Source organism: Schistocerca cancellata, chromosome 7 (assembly GCF_023864275.1).
Source record: "Schistocerca cancellata isolate TAMUIC-IGC-003103 chromosome 7, iqSchCanc2.1, whole genome shotgun sequence".
NCBI lineage: Eukaryota > Metazoa > Arthropoda > Insecta > Orthoptera > Acrididae > Schistocerca > Schistocerca cancellata.
Genome location: NC_064632.1, coordinates 99,130,713 through 99,150,675, shown reverse-complemented (window position 1 = coordinate 99,150,675; position 19,963 = coordinate 99,130,713).

Here is a 19,963-nt window from a genome sequence, read left to right as displayed (position 1 = left end):
CCTTTAACATAGTAAATATCGTAATCAAATTGCTGCAGGTACAAAGCCCAGCGAGTTAACCTACCATTAAGTAAACGGCAATCTTTAAGAAAAGTCAAAGCTTTGTGGTCGGTATGTATAATGAGCTTATGGCCCCACAGATAATTTCTAAATTTCTTTAGCCCCCATATAATGGCTAAAGCTTCCTTTTCCGAAATAGTGTAATTTCTCTCGTATCTTGTTAGGGTTCTACTGGCAAATGCGATAGTCCGGTGTTCGATTTCTTTGCCCCCATTAATTTCTTGGAACACTTCTATGCCAATTCCATAAGCACTGCTGTCAGTACTCATATGGAAAGGTTTTGACAGTATGGGGTGATGCAAAATATTGTCATTCAAAAGTTCCCTTTTTAAGTTTTCAAAATCTCTCATGCATTCTTCAGTCCACACAAAAGCACTATTTTTCTTAAGTAAATTGTTCAAATGAGGACTATTAAAAACTTGGCCCTTGACGAATTTTCTATAGAATCCACACAAACCTAGAAAGGCTTTCAACTGTTTTCTATTTCTAGGAGCTGGACATCCCGATATTGCACTTAACTTTTCCGGATCCTTGCCAATACCGTTGGTAGTAATAATGTGCCCCAGAAACTTTATTTCCGATTTCACAAATTCACACTTCTTCCATTTAAGTGTCATGCCCCCTGCTTGTAGAGCAACAAAAACTTTCTGTAATAACTCGCAATGCTCCTGCCATGTTTCTGTAGCAATCAGTAAATCGTCTACATAAATGGTTAACCGGGAACTCAGTTCTCTACCTAATACAAAGTCCAGTGCCCTAATAAATACTGCCACAGATGTGCTAAGCCCAAATGGCACTACTTTATACTGATAGCATTTCCCGGCGAATAGAAAAGCGGTATATTTACGGGATTCTTTACTCAACGGGATTTGCCAGTATCCGGCGGTCATATCCAGACTGGTTAAATATTTTACGTTATAAAATTTTTGGAGCATTTTGTCCAGATTCTCAGGCCTATCTATTTCCTTCTTTACAATTTTGTTTAAAGTCCTAGCGTCGATAACTACTCTCACTCCCCCATCCCTTTTGTTCACTATGATAAGGGGACTATTATACTCGCTGTTACTTCGTTCGATTACCCCCCACTCTATCATCTTATCTATTTCCACTTGAACAGCCTGCTTCTTTGATATGGGTATCGAAAACGGTCTTACGAAGAAAGGTTTATGCTCTATTGTCTCAATCTGGTATTCAAAATTCTTAACTAGGCCAGGTTTGTCCGAAAATACGGGGCTGTTACTATCTAAAATTTCAAGCAATTCTGCTTTCTGTTCAGGAGATATTCCCTCTAAATTTTCCACCATTCCCTTAAATTCATGCCCCTGCTTGTCACTCTCATTTAATAATTTCTGGACATGGTACACCTCGTACTTGTTTGTCAACCCATCATTCCCTTGGTCAATCTCCAACAACAAAGAATCAATTTCTGAATCAAACACTTCCCCAATTCCCTCAAAATTCAATTCCAAATTCCTAAATGTACTATTAATTTTGATCACTCCCTGGCTACAATCAATAATAACCTTTTCTTTATCCAACCAATCTATTCCCAGAATCATTTCAGTACTCAAGTCTGGTACAACCAAAAAATCGTGTTCAAAGTTTTGTCCTTTTATACTAAATTCAACCAAAATCTGGTTCTTTACCGGCTTGCTAGCCTTGCCAGTAGCCCCAACAATTTTTACACCTGTTACTGACATAATTACTAGCCCAGGCTTATCACAAATGTGTTCGAAAAACGATTGGGAAATTGCACTTATCTGAGACCCAGTATCAAGAAGTACTCGCAATTTCATGCTATAAATTTCAACTGGTATTATTGTTTGTTTAACCGTCGAATGTTTTTCATTATCGTGGTCTTCCTTGAGCAAATCCGGGTCGACGATAACATCGTCCCAAGATATGCTTTTAACATTCACTTCACATATATCTGGCGGTTTCTTTGGTTCCGGGAGTTCAAAGTCATTAATTACCTGAACTCTTTGCGAGATAAACCCTGAGTCGTCCGGTGGTTCTTTCTTTCTTTGTTCGGTCTCAACGTCTGGATTTTGTTTTGACACTTCGTCATCGTTAGGTACAATATCATACTTAACTACATCCCCTTTATTTTCACTGATTTTCTCATACCCTCTTTCAGTAAAAGTATATTCACTTTCTTTTACACCTAAAAATACATCTTCACTAGAGTCATCACTACTCTCTTCCTCCACATCTGATTCGCTTAAGTACGCTACTTTTGCACAATAAGGAAAGTTAGTATATTCAATTTTGTCTGTATTTGCGTATGTTTCATCATCTGAACTATCGTCGGAATCCGACCATTCTGGATCGCTATCAGGTTCTAACATAAAGGCTTTTCTGAGACAGGCACTAAGTTCCTCCTCGGTATTGTCGTCAGGCTTAGATTTTAATTCAATCTCCTCTTTTGGCGAAACGGCCTCATCATCAGCTTTATTTACATCTACTGTGACTTCATATTCGGTGTAATCCTCGTGGACTTTAATTACTTTCACGTAATCATCTGCCCCTTCTCCACGGTGCCTCTCGGTAGCAGCTTGCACTATTGGCGGATTGTTAGCAGAAGTTATTTCTTCGTCAATGCTGAGGATTTCATCCTCCAAATCCTTCCTATCATTAACCTTCCCCTTATCGGCAGTACGCGTACTTTGCGCGGCGCTATTTATTTTTCCTTCTTCAAATTTGAGCCACGTCACTTTATTGACGCCCCTATCATTTCCCTTTCTATTAACTAATTTCTTCGCCTCATACTCCTTCTTAAAATCCTCCCACTCACATTGCTTTAGGCCCTTGTACAGATCGTCGATCTGCACACGCCAATCAATTACTTCTGCTAATTCATTATCGCCCTTTTCCTCATTGCAAACACTGCTAACCGCAGTACACACAGTCTCATTTATTGTTTCCTTTGCCACGGAATTATCACTCGTAAAATTTTCATTATCTCTTACGGCTACGTTCGCACCTACTGCTGCCGTATTGCTAGCGGCTTCTCTCTGAACAGATGTTCCGCTAGGCTGGGCCGTTGCCCTCTGATGCTCCACTCGCCCGTTAACCTGGAGTATGCTGTGCGGCATAGATGACTCATGCTGGCTCGCACCTGACGCTTGTCTCGCCACAACACGTTGCGTCGTTTCACGCCTGTCTCTAACCTGTCTCATTACTTTGCGGTCGGTCCGGTATCTTTTCTTAAATCGGGGCCGGTATGTATTGTCCGCTTCCGTTTGGCCCGCAACGTTCGCGGAAATTAGTTTCCAGCGTCGTTATTATTTTGCGCGGCATACCCTCTACCGCGACCTGGATAATTTCCTCTGCCTCTTCCTCTGCCTCTTCCTCTCTGTATTACATTGACGCGAAATTCATCGCCGTCATTTCTTTCGTCATTGTGTCGGTTATTATGATTACCAAAATTTTGATAATTGGCACGACTTGCGCGCCAATGGTCTTCGTCTTCGACCCTTTCGAGAAATGCTTGGAAGCTACGATGATTGCTTCCCACATACCTCTTTGAATCTTCTGGGAGCTTTTTATACAGTTCCCATATAATTTCTGAATCTGATCTTCGGCCTCTTAAATGTGTCAATTTCCGGTACCAATACTCGCAGAAATCTTTCAAAGAATTCCTGCCCCTGTTATCATGCTGTTTGGCCATGATAAATTCGCGCCATAAGTGGTCCTGCTTTTGTTCAGACCAATATTCTTCCGTAAAACGTTGCCTAAATTCTTCGAACGTCATTCGTTCGGTATTTAGATTGATTCCCCAGCGCTTAGCGTCACCTGCTAAAGCGCTAATTACTACATTTATCTTTTCCTGATCAGACAAGTGCTCAGGAAACACTCTCTCGCAATTTTTGATAAAATCTAACGGATGCCACCCGTTATGTTTCTTGGCGGGATCGAAGCGTTCCTCGCCTTCTAACAGCTTCGTAATCGGTGTGCCATTACAGACAACACCAGACCTATCTTTAATTTTGCTCTCCAGATCGAAAATTCTGCCTTGAATTTTCGTAGCATTTTGTTCACAATTCTGAACACATCCGGTTACTTTTTGATCTAAATCCCTTTCAGTGTCTAAAACTACCTTTTTCAACTGTGATATCCCGTGTTGACATTCGTTCACGATCTCAGTTTTAACACCGAAAACTTTTTCGTCTACCTTAGTTTCAACCAGAGGTTCTACTTTCTCTTGGATGTTGAGAATTTCAACATCGAATCTACTGTTAATGTTACCAATTTCCTCCTGCATAGTTTCCATATTTTTGTTAATGGTGTCAATTTCAAATTTCATATTATTTACCACAGAACCTAAATTTCCCACTTTTTGTTCTACCTGCTCTATTTGTTTACTAATTCTAATTCCTTGATCTTTGACCTGTGCTTTAATTTGATCAACGTGTGTTTTAAGCTGCTCGTTTTGTGTTTTGATCTGATGGCCCTGTGTTTTAAGTTGCTCGTCAACGTGTGTTTTAAGCTGCTCGTTTTGTGTTTTGATCTGATGGCCCTGTGTTTTGAGCTGCTCGTCAACGTGCGTTTTAAGCTGCTCATTCTGTGTTTTGAGCTGCTCGTCAACGTGCGTTTTGAGCTGATTAACCTGATTGCCGACTTGTTTTTGAAGTTGCTCATTCTGTCCTACAATTTGTTTGGTTAATTGTTCAAATAAGTCATTCATGCTTAAAATTTTTACACTGTTTTGTTCTACGGAATCCGTGTGTTCCGGTCCTACTTCATAAGTTTCTTTCGGTTCTTTCTTTATTTGCGGTGAATCAAATATGTCAGTGGATTCGTTCACGTACCCACTATCCTCTACAAAGTCACCCTCTTCTTCCTGTTTTGTCCCTTGCTGTGTTCGAGGCGATCGCGACATTTCAATCTGTTCATTGACGTGTTCATGTTATTGTATGTACGCCAATTGTCTTCCGCTAACGCCATCTGTTATCTGGCCACGTAAACTCCTGCTACTACTAGCCGCATTCTCCATTTCGCTTGGCACATCTATCCTGTCCCCGTTCCTGTCCATATTGAATGCCACTTACACTACACTATTGTACTTGACTCACACTGCAGTTTAATTTGCTAAACTTTATTGCTATTCGTGCCACTGAACATCCACTGTTCGGTCTTTACGTTAGTTTATAACTGACAACAACTGGATGTCCAGTCACCGGGAAGTAAAGAATGAAATCTTGCATACTATAAAAGTTAGTAATCTGACTGCAGGAATTTTGAACAGTATAAACTGCCTGAATAATGAACTTTGACATGAAACCTACAGTAATTGGTTTTGCAAAACTGTTCACGAAAACTTGTAACACTACCGCCCTGTCGGACGTGCGTTAGCTCAATAAAGCCTGTACTGTAATAAGTTCACGGGCTTCACCTTGTAAACAAGGATTTAGTACATAAGTTGACCGCGTGTACCTAATGGAAGCAAGATCGTACCTATATTCAGTCAGTAACTACAGTGATGCGTCAAGCAAATGTAAAGTATAATTACGCGTTCGCATGGACAAGAAGTACACACAGTAGATACTACCAATGATAAATAATACGGTCGCCAGCCTAATTAGGCATTGAGTGAGTTTTTCCTTGTACAAGTGTGTGCATGTACAAGCATAACAACACGTAATACTGTTGCGTTATATGGCAAAGTTTGAAACCAAAAAAAATTCACTGAACTAAAGTTTTTTCCTTTTGCACTAAATTGGACGAGCTACAAATACACAACACCACACAGCAATGATTACTACGAGCTGCACTTTGTATATTGATCAGACTGAAATCGGGCATAGATTACCCTAGACTCAGCAATTTTGAAAACACACATACAATGTCACTATTAAAATTGGAAAAAACACTAATACGCTTAGGTTTAATATAGAAATCGATTTTACTGTTCAAATCTGATCAGTACACTTCAAAACGTGCAAGAATAGGCAAGAGAAGTGGGGGGGGGCTGAAACTGTTATGGTTGTTATACTGAAACTAGTAAGTCCTGAATGTAAATTAACACTCGAAGTTATCAATCTGTGAAGAACTAATCTTTTGTCTTATTTTGAATTACTTAGTTATCATTATTTCAGTCACAAATCAATTAAATAACATTGCTAGCTCCATTCAAAATTTATCTTTCCATTTAACCACACTGTTGTTCTTTACTAACATTTATATTTGCACTCCTAACCTTGAACGTCTTTATAGCGTAATTGGTCTGCAGATAATTTAGTACTAACTGTAAACTTTCAGTTCGGGATACTCGGGTTGCACAATATGTGGTAAGGACCCTGTCTAGGTCAATGATAAGGATAAGTGATGGCTAAGGCAATTCTGGTAAAAGTCACGTTATTATTGAACAGTCAGAACAGTTTCAACACTGGTCCACACAGATACACTTCTAAAGATGAAATAAATGTTTGACCTGTGCACGTCGGTGCGGCGGATGGCGGGCAGCGAGATAGCGGGCAGCACAGCACACATACAAGCACGGCTAAGGCTCTCACAGTATCGGCACTTTCATTCTTCTTAGCGTCGTAATCTTTCCAATTTTGTGCCTGAGAATATAGCCATGCCAAGTAGCCGTCGGAATCGGCCCATCCGAGGCTCAATGGAATCCACTTTTCCTAGATAGCCTCCTCGGTACAGTACATGTTCCTCTGACCGATGCTCAACTCCGACTGTGTTACTGAGCCCGTTGTGCCGAACCGCGCCAGTGTGCCTTTTCCCGCGCTCGCCTGCATCCACCTTTTCCCGCACCCCTACAGGTAGGGTATTCACCACAGGTTTTCTACTACACATATTCTAATGCATTACCTAAGTATGGACCAAGTGTTTAAAATACAATTTTCACATTTTACAATAGTTTTAACATTAAATACATTTTCCTTTGGTTATCAACTTTCTTGAAATCTAACACAAATAATAACATTCATTTAAAAAGTTGTGTACAGTTTCTTTAACATGACACGAAAAGAAAAAAAATCCAAAATAATATTTACATTATTTTACATAAATTCAGAAAGAAACATTTATCTAAATGCATAAAGAAAAAAATTATTATAGGTACATTATTGTTACAAACTGTCTCTGAATGACATAAGTTGGCCCTGATTGAAAAGAAATCAAAATATTTTGTCCTTATCTCTATCCTGCGCAAATCTGGATAACGCTTTTCAGTACTGCTGTCTTGCGAGCCGCTATGCTAAAGCTGCAGATTACTGTATCTGCACAGAGGAGCCCAAGAGGTGCAATGAGTTCTCTGTTAATTGAATATTGAACTGTTTTTCTAACACACTTGGTTTCATGAACCATTAAAAACTGTAAGAGAAAGGTGGGAAAAAAATGAAACATGCGCATAAATGATAACACTGAGTTCTTTCTTGTACTGTGTAAAATTGCTCATGGCAAATTTGAAATTTAATGAACTTGTTAACATCCAAACAATACACTTTCCTATCTCTCAAATCTAGCAACTCTCAAAACAATAAACAAGTTAGTCCGATGACGCAGCAATAGTGAAAAAAAGTAACATCATTATAATATTTACCTCTGACATTCCATTACACTTCCTCCATCACAAATCAGTTTCCGTTACAATCTTGATATAATCATGTTGAGTGAACGAATTGATTAATTGAGACTTTCAATTTGAAACGTAATAGTGCCATTCCTTCTTCACTCTAACACAGCTCAACTTTGTCTGCTCTACTGCGCTCTCGCGCACATCAGAGATACTAACTTAACTTCTGCGATACAGCTTTAGAACATCGCTGCTCGCTAACAGTCGATTCAGATACCAAAATTATACATGACATCTATCACATTATCTGTGTGACCGTCGCAATTTTATTTTTTTTTGAATTGTAATTCCTAGGTACTTAGTTAAATTGACAGCCGTTAAGTTTGTGTGATTTATCATTAATGTTGTCCGTGTTTAGTGCTGATACCAGGTCTGGTAGGGTATATAGGTCCGTGAACAGCGTCAAATGTTCACTGGTCACTGTGAAGAACGAGGAGAAGCAGCGTATTTGTAGGAGACAACGTTATCTGCACCTGACAGAGTTCGAAACACTACGGGGTCACCATTTGGCCGGCTTGTCGAATTGTGGGGCTCTCTGATGTCACAGTGGCCCTGTGTCGGGCTGCAAAGAACCGTGAAAGTAGGAAAACTCGTCATCTAGGCTCCATCATCACCAGAGACGATAGTAACCTTCTCACGTCTCACCGTGGAACATTTTTTGCCATCCCCCATCATCGGTGTGAGATTACTAGCTGTATGCTCAGGGACTTGTCGTCGCATACTTTGACTGCTGTTAAAAGCACTACACAAACGGCTGCATTTGGACTGCTACAGTGACTAGCTGATGAAACGAGTCGCTCTGTTTTCAGCGATGAATCGCGGTTCTGCACCAACGCGGATGACGATCGTCTGTGATTGTGGCGGCAACCCGCGAAGAAATCCCTTTCTTGCAATGTTTTGGAGAGGCACATTGTTGCTACTCCTGGAGTGATGGTATGGGGATCCATCAGGTTTTCTTTCAGGTAACAGCTTGTAGTGCAGGAGCCATGATGGTATAATGGTACATAACGGATATCCTGCGTCCTCATTTGTTTCCCCCTCAAATGACATTATCTTCGCACAATCTTCAACATGCCAACGATCGTCCACCCATTTCACGCCACTCTATGAACTGTCTGCGTGACGTTGAGGTACTCCGGTGGCCGGCAGGACCCGCAAATCTCTTCCCGATAGAACGCAAGTGACAGCAGTGCACTTATCCTGTATATGAAGGACGAATTTCGGAGGTTGCGGGCTGGTTTGTCTCAGCAGACGATACCTCGTCATTATGGCAGCTTCCCCAACCGAATCTGTCAGTGCATTCCAGCAAGATCGAGTGCAGTGGCGTGAACACAAGGTCCCATTTCCATTGTAACTTTGATTCGATTTTGTTGTCACTTCTTATAACATCACAAACCCTTTCAGACAATGAAGTTCCGTTTTCCTGTCCTCTCCTGGGAGCTTCTTTTCCTGTCAGGTAGCTTATGTATAAATTTGATATTAACTACACCAGTAAACACGTTTAAAAAGAAATTTATTCTTTAGAAACATTGCAGAGGACAGTGTAGTGTCAAGTATTAAAAAACTTTCAGTCATCTAATGAAACAGAAGTTTCTCTGATTGTGGCCAGAAAGTATACTTTTTACAACATTAGTGACATTCAGTCCATTTGTATAGCTTTCAATTATTTTCATTCAGTAACATTATGGCTGCAGTATATGTCATATATCTTCAAATTTCTTGTTGCAGTGGAAGGTCAGCAACGAGTTGCGTATTGAATCCGTTGAGATGATATTCCTGTGGCATGCGGAGAACAACATTTAGCAGTCGCCAGATATCAGCAGCACCCATGCTGTTAAACAGAAAATCAAGAGACACGTTGTAGTTTTTAACTGAATAACTATAAATATGATACATCGATTAATTTAATAATACATCATGAAGACAGCAAAGTTCACGGTGATACAGCACGATTTCTGTATTACTGAATAGGCCACCTACCAGCTTCGTGACGCATGCTCTCAGAAATCCGTTATGAACTAAATATAATTTATGGAAATTGACTATGTTCTCTGTCAAATCATAACAGCTGTACTTCTTTAACTTAAGCACCATTCATTTCCTGTCACTATTACAGCTTTGAACACTATTCCCATGTTTTTCTTCCGTTAAACAGCACATATAAGTAATACGTTATGCTAGATACACACGTGAGACTTTTTCACTTTCAGAGAGCTTTTACGAGTAATAAGTGTCGCATAAACAGCGCCGAGTGTCAGCTCGCTGGCGGTGTACGAGAGCAGGGATAGATCTCAGTCGCGCACTGCGAGTTTAGACCTCTCGTGTAGATGTAACATTCACCTCTCGAGAACTGCTCGCCGTAGCTCTTAGACAGAAGAGCTATACCGGCATTGTGGGGACAGCTGAGAGCACTGAGAGGCCATACTGCGTTCACAGATTGCAAATTACCATGCCTTGGTAATATACACTCCTGGAAATGGAAAAAAGAACACATTGACACCGGTGTGTCAGACCCACCATACTTGCTCCGGACACTGCGAGAGGGCTGTACAAGCAATGATCACACGCACGGCACAGCGGACACACCAGGAACCGCGGTGTTGGCCGTCGAATGGCGCTAGCTGCGCAGCATTTGCGCACCGCCGCCGTCAGTGTCAGCTAGTTTGCCGTGGCATACGGAGCTCCATCGCAGTCTTTAACACTGGTAGCATGCCGCGACAGCGTGGACGTGAACCGTATGTGCAGTTGACGGACTTTGAGCGAGGGCGTATAGTGGGCATGCGGGAGGCCGGGTGGACGTACCGCCGAATTGCTCAACACGTGGGGCGTGAGGTCTCCACAGTACATCGATGTTGTCGCCAGTGGTCGGCGGAAGGTGCACGTGCCCGTCCACCTGGGACCGGACCGCAGCGACGCACGGATGCACGCCAAGACCGTAGGATCCTACGCAGTGCCGTAGGGGACCGTACCGCCACTTCCCAGCAAATTAGGGACACTGTTGCTCCTGGGGTATCGGCGAGGACCATTCGCAACCGTCTCCATGAAGCTGGGCTACGGTCCCGCACACCATTAGGCCGTCTTCCGCTCACGCCCCAACATCGTGCAGCCCGCCTCCAGTGGTGTCGCGACAGGCGTGAATGGAGGGACGAATGGAGACGTGTCGTCTTCAGCGATGAGAGTCGCTTCTGCCTTGGTGCCAATGATGGTCGTATGCGTGTTTGGCGCCGTGCAGGCGAGTGCCACAATCAGGACTGCATACGACCGAGGCACACAGGGCCAACACCCGGCATCATGGTGTGGGGAGCGATCTCCTACACTGGCCGTACACCACTGGTGATCGTCGAGGGGACACTGAATAGTGCACGGTACATCCAAACCGTCATCGAACCCATCGTTCTACCATTCCTAGACCGGCAAGGGAACTTGGTGTTCCAACAGGACAATGCATATCCGCATGTATCCCGTGCCACCCAACGTGCTCTAGAAGGTGTAAGTCAACTACCCTGGCCAGCAAGATCTCCGGATCCGTCCCCCATTGAGCATGTTTGGGACTGGATGAAGCGTCGTCTCACGCGGTCTGCACGTCCAGCACGAACGCTGGTCCAACTGAGGCGCCAGGTGGAAATGGCATGGCAAGCCGTTCCACAGGACTACATCCAGCATCTCTACGATCGTGTCCATGGGAGAATAGCAGCCTGCATTGCTGCGAAAGGTGGATATACACTGTACTAGTGCCGACATTGTGCATGCTCTGTTGCCTGTGTCTATGTGCCTGTGGTTCTGTCAGTGTGATCATGTAATGTATCTGACCCCAGGAATGTGTCAATAAAGTTTCCCCTTCCTGAGACAATGAATTCACGGTGTTCTTATTTCAATATCCAGGAGTGTATTTTGCCGTACTTCTGTAACCATTAATTAAGGCTACCGACGAAACTGCGAGCTTTGAGCCATTATACATGGCCGGGGTATGTTTCTGTGAGAAGAATCACCAGTTTTACCTCCTAAACGAAGAGGAGAAGAAGTTAACTTATTTCAAAAGCTCTTGACTCGGACAGTGCTACACAGCAATGAAAACACCATAGACATATTGTATTGAACTAACAAAGAGAAATGAAAAGAACGTCGCTAAAGGGACTCGATCGAATGTTAATACGAAAATCTGTGTTAAAGACCGGCAGGCTATCCCCTGCGCCACCACAGTAGTGCTCTATACACGTGCACTTGCACCGTCGGGACAGGTGAGACTTATCCCTTTCGATACGCACATTTAAGCCATGTGTGAGTAAAAATATTATGAAGAAAGCTACCAGGAAGTGGACCTACGACGACTTTGGGCATTTAATATGATGATAACAGGAAAGGCTTGCGTTATGGAATGTACGGTTGCTGGGCTACAGGAACGGAGATATGGCCGGCCGGTGTGGCCAAGCGGTTAAAGGCGCTACAGTCTGGAACCGCGTGACCGCTACGGTCGCAGGTTCGAATCCTGCCTCGGGCATGGATGTGTGTGTGATGTCCTTAGGTTAGTTAGGTTTAAGTAGTTCTAAGTTCTAGGGGACTGATGACCTTAGAAGTTAAGTCCCATAGTGCTCAGAGCCATCAGGAACGGAGATAAGAAACAAAGTTTGTTGGCAGAAATGGCTACAGTTTTTAACAGTATCACATAAAACAATTACCAATCTATTAACAACATTCAATGAATCAGACAAAGTAGTTAATAACACAGATTAATTAACAAAGCCAAACAAATGAAGTTACGTTTGAAAATAATCGTTTTGGAACTCAGAAAATTGCCATTTAATGTCATGTAACATAGCTGTATCTATAATTTTATATTATGTAGTATTTTTGATTATTGGTTAAATTGGGTGCTGGGGAATAGACCTTCAAGAATTTACGAGTGCTTCTTTAAGTGAATAGAAGTTCAGATAAATGTATCTCCAGAAACGCTTCATTTATCATATGCCTACCGTATTTAGCTTTTGAACGTCTATGGGCATCAGGACGAAATTGGAGTAACGTGATTTCGTCGTAATTCCTACTTTATCAAATATTAAAAAGAATTAACGTATCTGACGCTAGGAAAATTAGTCTCACAAGCAGTCTGTCTTTAACCCTAATTGATTTACGCATAATGGTAACTAAATTGACGATTACGGGTTCAATTATAAAATGTATTTCTTCTACCTCCATCACATCATACTGCTGTAAATTTTCCATGACAGGTTCTACAATGAGATTCTCGCGAGCTCCAAAATCATCCCGTTGCATAATCCGCTCTCTTATCCAACGCGGACACGGTCATTTACGTTTCTTGTTTACCACAACCAGTGCTAAAAGTACAACTGTAGCTTGACGATATTCCATCGCAGCCTCTTCCTTCGCTCATAGAACTACGACAGAGTGATCTCTCAGCTCTCACAAACACTCTCACCCACTGCTGCAAGAGCTTCTGACATCTGCTCTCTCAAGGTTCTCGGACACTTGCAGAAAGTATTCCGAAGAAACTCTAAGACAGTAATTACTAGCGAAAATTCTCCCCCAGTGTAAACAAGTCTCCCAGTAGAAACATAAGTAAAGCTTTAAACAAGTATGATCCTAATCACATTTTCAGTCTGCAGCGGAGAGTGCGCTGACATGAAACTTCCTGGCAGATTAAAACTGTGTGCCAGATCGAGACTCGAGCTCGGGACCTTTGCATTTTTCTCTAACATCTGAGCCACCCAAGCACGATTCACGACCCGTCCCCAGAGCTTCAATTCTGCCAGTACCCCGTTCCTACCTTCCAAGCTCCACAGAATCTCTTCTGCGAACCTTCCAGAATTAGCACTCCTGGAAGAAAGGAGAGCACTTGCCCGCGAAAGGCAAAGGTCCCAAGTTCGAGTCTCGGTTCGGCACACAGTTTTAATCTGTCAGGAGGTTTCAACCACGTTCCTTATTGTAGAGCATATATTGTGATAACCTGTTTCAGCAAAGTACGTTGCCATCATCAGGTCTCCTGCAGTACATTTCACTGAATCTTGATCAAATGCATATTGTAATGTATCATGTCACAGAACGATACAACATGAAAATGGGAACAACAGTTTATTAGCAAGTCAAGCACAAAACAACTGAAAAATAAAACACCGTATAAATTGCACTAGTCATATGTTGTTTTATGTAATAGTTATTTTATTCTTGACTTCCTGATACCCATATACTATTGTTCTCATGTTCATGAAATATCGTTCTATTCTAACACAGGGTACAATATGCATTTGATGAAGATTCAGTGGAACTTACTACAGAAGATCTGATGATAGCAATCTTCTTTCTGTTGATTGAGTCTTCTTCACCCCCTCACTTGATAATGTCAAACATATAGTTACACCGTCAGCGAGCGCGTACCGCGAGTTCCTGCTACTAACAAGGCGAGTAGACAGTTCGCTTCTTACATATTTTTACGAGCTTCAGACAGGAGTGACTTATTTTCAGTTATCTGTTTAATTACAAGTTTATTATTGTCATTTCATGTGTGTTTGAGTGCTTACTAGGCACAACGTTTTATTTAAATAACAGCGTAGTGTACAGTGCCACCGTTGCTACCGACCCTCCTAGCGTACAGGCTTTTGTTTGTGTGGTTAGAAGAGCTCAGTGTTGGTTAGACTGTCAGTGAGAGATCACTTCGACTTCCCACTGCTAATAAGAAGAGTACACAATTAATTTGTTACATATTTTTACGAGCTTCAAACAGGAGCGGCTGCAGTAACGGATAGGAACTGTGATTGTTGTGTACAGATGAGAGCTGAGTTGGTGACCCTTCGCCCACAGCTCCAGGCTGCGTTGGCTTCCGTCACACAGCTTGAGGCTGCTGCCAAGGGGCGTCACTGTGGGGGATCGAACGCGGGGATGCGAGGGACGTCAAGCACGTCCCACGTGTCCTCCGATCTGTCCACTGCTGTGACCACCCTGGATACTGCCTGCGCTGAGGTTGACCCCTCACCAGTGATCGAGTGGGAGATCATACCAAAGTCTGGCAGGCAGCCAAAAACTTTCCGAGGGGCCGATCGTAGGGCCTCCCCAGTTCGTTTGACGAATAGGTTTCGGGCGTCATCTGTGGGACGATGTCTCTGAGCTGGATGCAGTCGTCCACCCTGTTCCCAAGGAAGCTTCTCAGCCCGCAAGGTCTGGGCATTCACAGAGGGTGGGTTTGCTGGTAGTTGTGAGCTCCAACGTTATGCGCGTAATGGGGCCCCTTAGGAACATGGCTGCCAAGGGGGAAGGAAGCCAGTGTGCATTCCAGGCGGGAGTCAGTCCGGATGTGGAAAGGGTGCTTCTGGGTGCCATGAAGAGTACAGGGTGCAACCAACTGCAGGTGGTGGTTCATGTCAGTACCAATGACGTGTGTCGCATTGGTTCGGAGCAGATTCTGTCTGGTTTCTGGCGGCTAGCAGATATGATAAAGACTGCCTGTCTTGCTTCCGACATTAAGGCGGAACCCACCATCTGGAGCATCGTCGGTAGAACCGACTGTGGTCATTTGGTGCAGAGCCGAGTGGAGGATCTGAATCAGAGGCTCAGGCGGTTCTGTGACCATGCAGGCTGCAGATTCCTTGACTTGCGCCATCGGATGGTGGTTTTCCGGGTTCCACTTAATAGGTCAGGAGTCCACTACACACAAGAGGCCGCTACACGGGTAGCGGGGTCTGTTTGGAAGGGACTGGAAAGTTTTTAGGTTAGAGGGTCTCAGGGAACCACAGAAGTGTCGTCCAAAAGCAGGCAGCTAAAACACAGTAAGGTAATTGTGGAAACGATTTGTATTGTAGTTGTAAATTGTCGTAGCTGTGTTGGGAAAGAACCAGAGCTCCAAGCCCTAAGACAAAGCACTGAAGCTCAAATACTTGTAGGTACGGAGAGCTGGCTAAAGCCGGAAATAAGTTCAGCCGAAATTTTTTCACACGATCTAACAGTGTTCAGAAAGGATAGATTAAATACAGTTGGTGGTGGAGTATTTATTGCTGTCAGAGACAGTTGGCCTTGTATCGAAATTGAAGTAGATGGTTTGTGTGAAATAGTAAGTGTAGAGGTTATACCTGACAATCGGCCTAAGATATTAATTGGATCGTTTTACCGACCCCCCGACACAGAAAATATAGTTGCTGAACAGGTCAAAGAAAACTTAGAGTCTCATTTCAAATAAGTACCCCTCTCATAGAGTTATAGTCGGTGGTGACTTAAATCTACCCTCGATATACTGAAAAATTATACGTTTAAAGCCGGCGGCAGGCATAAACCGTCGTCCGAAATTGTACTGAATGCTTTCTCAGAAAATAATTTTCAACAATTAGTTCATGAGCCCACTGGAAGCGTAAATGGTTTCAAAAGCATACTTGACCTTTTAGCAACAAATAATCCTGGACAAATAGTGAGTACGGTGACGAATACAGGGATTAGCGACCACAAGGCAGTTGCTGCTAGGCTGAATACCGTAACACCTACAACCGTTAAAAAGAAACGCAAAGTATATGTATTTAAAGAAGCTGATAAAATGCTCTTAAAGCCGTTTTAAAAGACAGCCTTGACTCCGTTCGATCTGGTCATGTAAGTGTAGAAAGGTTGTGGAATGTTTTCAAACAGACAATATCGGCAGCAATTGAGAGATATATACCACATAAATTAATAAGTGATGGTACTGGTCTCCCGTGGTACGCAAAACGGGTCAGTTCGTTGTTGCAGAAGCAACGACAAAACGAATGCCAAATTTAAAAGAACGCAAATTACCCAAGATTGGCAAAGTTTTACAGAAGTTGGAAATATAGCGCATACTTCAATGCGAGATTCGTTTAATAATTTCCACAACGAAATTCCGTCTCGAAATCTGTCAGAAAACCGAAAGAGATTCTGGTCATACATAAAGCACACCAGTGGCAAGACGCAATCAATACTTTCACTGCGCGATAAGAACGGTGAAGTCACTGATGACAGTGCCATTAAAGCAGAGTTGTAAAACACGGCTTGCCGAAACTCCTTCACCAAAGAAGACGAAGTAAATATTCCTGAATTCCAATCAAGAACAACTGCCAAGATGAGAAACATAGAAGTAGATATCTTCGGTGTAACAAAGCAGCTTAAATCAATAAAGGCAAGGCCTGCGGTCCAGATTGTATACCAGTCAGGTTCCTCTCAGAGTATGCTGATAAAATAGCTCCAAATTTAGCAATTATATGCAACCACTCGCTCACAGATCTGTACCTAAATACGGGAAAATTGCTCAAGTCACACCAATACCCAAAAAGTGAAGTAGGAGTAATCCGCTGAATTATAGGCCTATTTCACTAACGGCTATTTGCAGTAGGGTTTTGGAACATATGCTGTATTCGAACTTTATAAAGTACCTCGATGAAAACGATTTATTGACAGATAGTCAGCACGGATTCAGAAAATATTGTTCTTCTGATACACAACTAGCTCTTTATACTCATGAAGTAACAAGCGCTATCGACAGAGGATGTCAAATTGATTCCATATTTTCAGATTTCCAGAAGGCTTTCGACACCGTTCCACACAAGCGTCTTCTAACCAAACTGCGTGCCTACGGAGTATCGCCTCAGTTGTGCGACTGGAGTAATGATTTCCTGTTATAAAGGTCACAGTTCGTAGTAATAGACGGAAATTCAACGAGTAAAACATAAGTAATATCCAGCGTTCCCCAAGGAAGTGTTATAGGCCCTCTATTGTTCCTGATCTACATTAACGACAAAGGAGACAATCTGAGTAGCGCTCTTAGATTGTTTGCAGATGATGCTGACATTTACCGCCTTGTAAAGTCATCAGATGATAAAACGACTTGTAAAATGATTTAGATAAGATATCTGTATGGTGCGAAAAGTCGCAATTGACCCTGAATAAAGAAAAGTGTGAAGTTATTCAAATGAATACTAAAAGAAATCAGATAAATTTTGATTACGCGATAAGTCACACAAATCTGAAGGCTGTAAATTCAGCTAAATACTTAGGGATTGCAATTACAAATAACCTAAATTGGAACGATCACATATATAATATAGTGGGTAGAGCAAACAAAAGACTGCGATACATAGACAGAACACTTACAAGGTGAAACAGGTCTACTAAAGAGACTGCTTACACCACGCTTGTCCGACCTATTCTGGAGTATTGCTGTGCGGTGTGGGATTCGCATCATGTGGGAATGACGGATGACATCGAAGTAGTACAAAGAAGGGCAGCTCGTTTTGTGTTATCGGGAAATAGGGGAGATGGTGTCACGGACATAATACGTAAATTGGAGTGGCAATCATTAAAACAAAGACGTTTTTCATTCCGGCGGGATCTTCTCATGAAATTTCAATCACCAGTTATCTCCTCCGATTGAGAAAACATTCTGTTGGCTCCTACCTACATTGGGATAAATGATCATCACGATAAACTAAGAGAAATCAGGGCTCGTACAGAAAAATTTAAGTGCTCGTTTTTCCCGCGTGCCGTTCGAGAGTGGAACGGTAGAAAGACAGCTTGAAGGTGGTTTATTGAACACTCTGCCAGGCACTGTGAATAGCAGGGTAATCACATAGACGTAGACGTAGACGATATAACTGTGCGAGTATTATCTGAGAGCAACAGTGCGACACCAAAAATGCTCACGCAGGTCTCAGCCCCTGAAGCAGCACGCACAGTCTCTTAAAACCGTGATGAGATCATTAAATTTATAACTGAGCCCTAGAATACTGAATTTTGTGTGTTTCATTGCCAACTTGGGCGAGAGGGTCGGGCTATTTTTGAACTCCGTTCTTTCCTACCACATATGCCAGACTACTCGTACTGAGGCACGGGAATGAAAATTAGTTGGTACTGGCTGATCGGCATTGTTTTAAGGGGCTCCGGAAAGGCTCAAAATCATGCAAAGTTCAATTTTTACTTTTTTGCGTTTTCTGAATCTGCAGACTATTACCTTTTAATAGATATATAATTTATTCAATTCCGAAGACTACAACTATTTTTAAATTTTTTTTGAAATGTGTTCTACATGGGCGTGACCCACTGTGGCGCTGTTAAACTGCTGTCAAATGGTGTTATTAATAACGTCCGTGTTCATCAGGTACATTTTAGCGATGTGAGATAAAGTATGTGTTGTGGCTAACCTGTGATGGTTCAATATATATCGCTGGTGTGATTGTCGATTGTTTCATGTTTATTTACTCTGTCGTTATCTCGAAAATATTCGTAATTAATTCTGTTTCTTGAGTCCCTGTTTTGTTGAAGTATAATAATGAGTAAACGTAAAGTTGCTCTTGCGACTTTCAATGATGGCAACATTGTAAGGTGCAAGGTATTTAGAAATATGGGAATGAAGATAGGTTCTAACATGGTACGAGCGATGCTTGCTTTAGACAAGGAACGCCTTCGGGCTGCAGACAGGGCTGTAAAGAGTCTAGAAATACAAGCAAGAGTAAACAGGAGGAGGAACAAGAGGAAGCTGGTGGAGGAGTTTGCAGAGGATGAAGATAATCCATCCTGTGGACCTGGAATGCACTAAAAAGTTAATCCAATCTTTGTCGCTCGATTCCCAAAACTTTTATTTTCTCATACTAATTACTTGTTTTCTAAGGATCTTCCAAACATATTTGTTTCAAACGTTCAGTAAATGTTACACAGTACCTTCTGCATAATTTAACACAGCCTTTTTCCAAAAAACTGTATATTTTTGAATATATAAATAAAAAATTGCAAAAAAATGTTGTGAATTTTCATTACAATTGAAAAAAAATCATCTTTAATAACTGAACTAAAATTTTGTAAAATCCCTGTGTTAAGTTGTAGCCCATATTCTAATAAATAATCTGTAAAATGTTCAACTGCCTACCACAAATACTTTGTGAGGAAAGATGTAATTTATAAGCGTTATTTTAACATTGCAAGTATAGGGCGTTCCGGAGCCCCTTAATTCACTTCTGGTACTATTTTTTGATAATCCCAGAGCAAAATCAAGTGTTCGCGCAACAGTCGCCACAATAACTGAAGCGGAATGAGGAAGGCTAGTCCGCATTTGCCGGGGCGGATGGAGGGCGGCCTTGGGGGCCAGGCTGGCGTGCGCGCCGGGCCTCAGCGCCAATCCGCCCGGCGGATTTGTGCGGGTGGCCGGCGCACTTTCCCGCCCACAAAGCAGTGCGTTTGACCGCACGGCTAATCGGGCGGGCACAGCTACGTATACTATACCACTACAACGAAGCGACTGCAAGTCCAAGAGTATTTGCAGTGCCATACACCTTTTAGTTCTTCTTCAGTGCTATTTAATATTTATTTTTTTGGTAC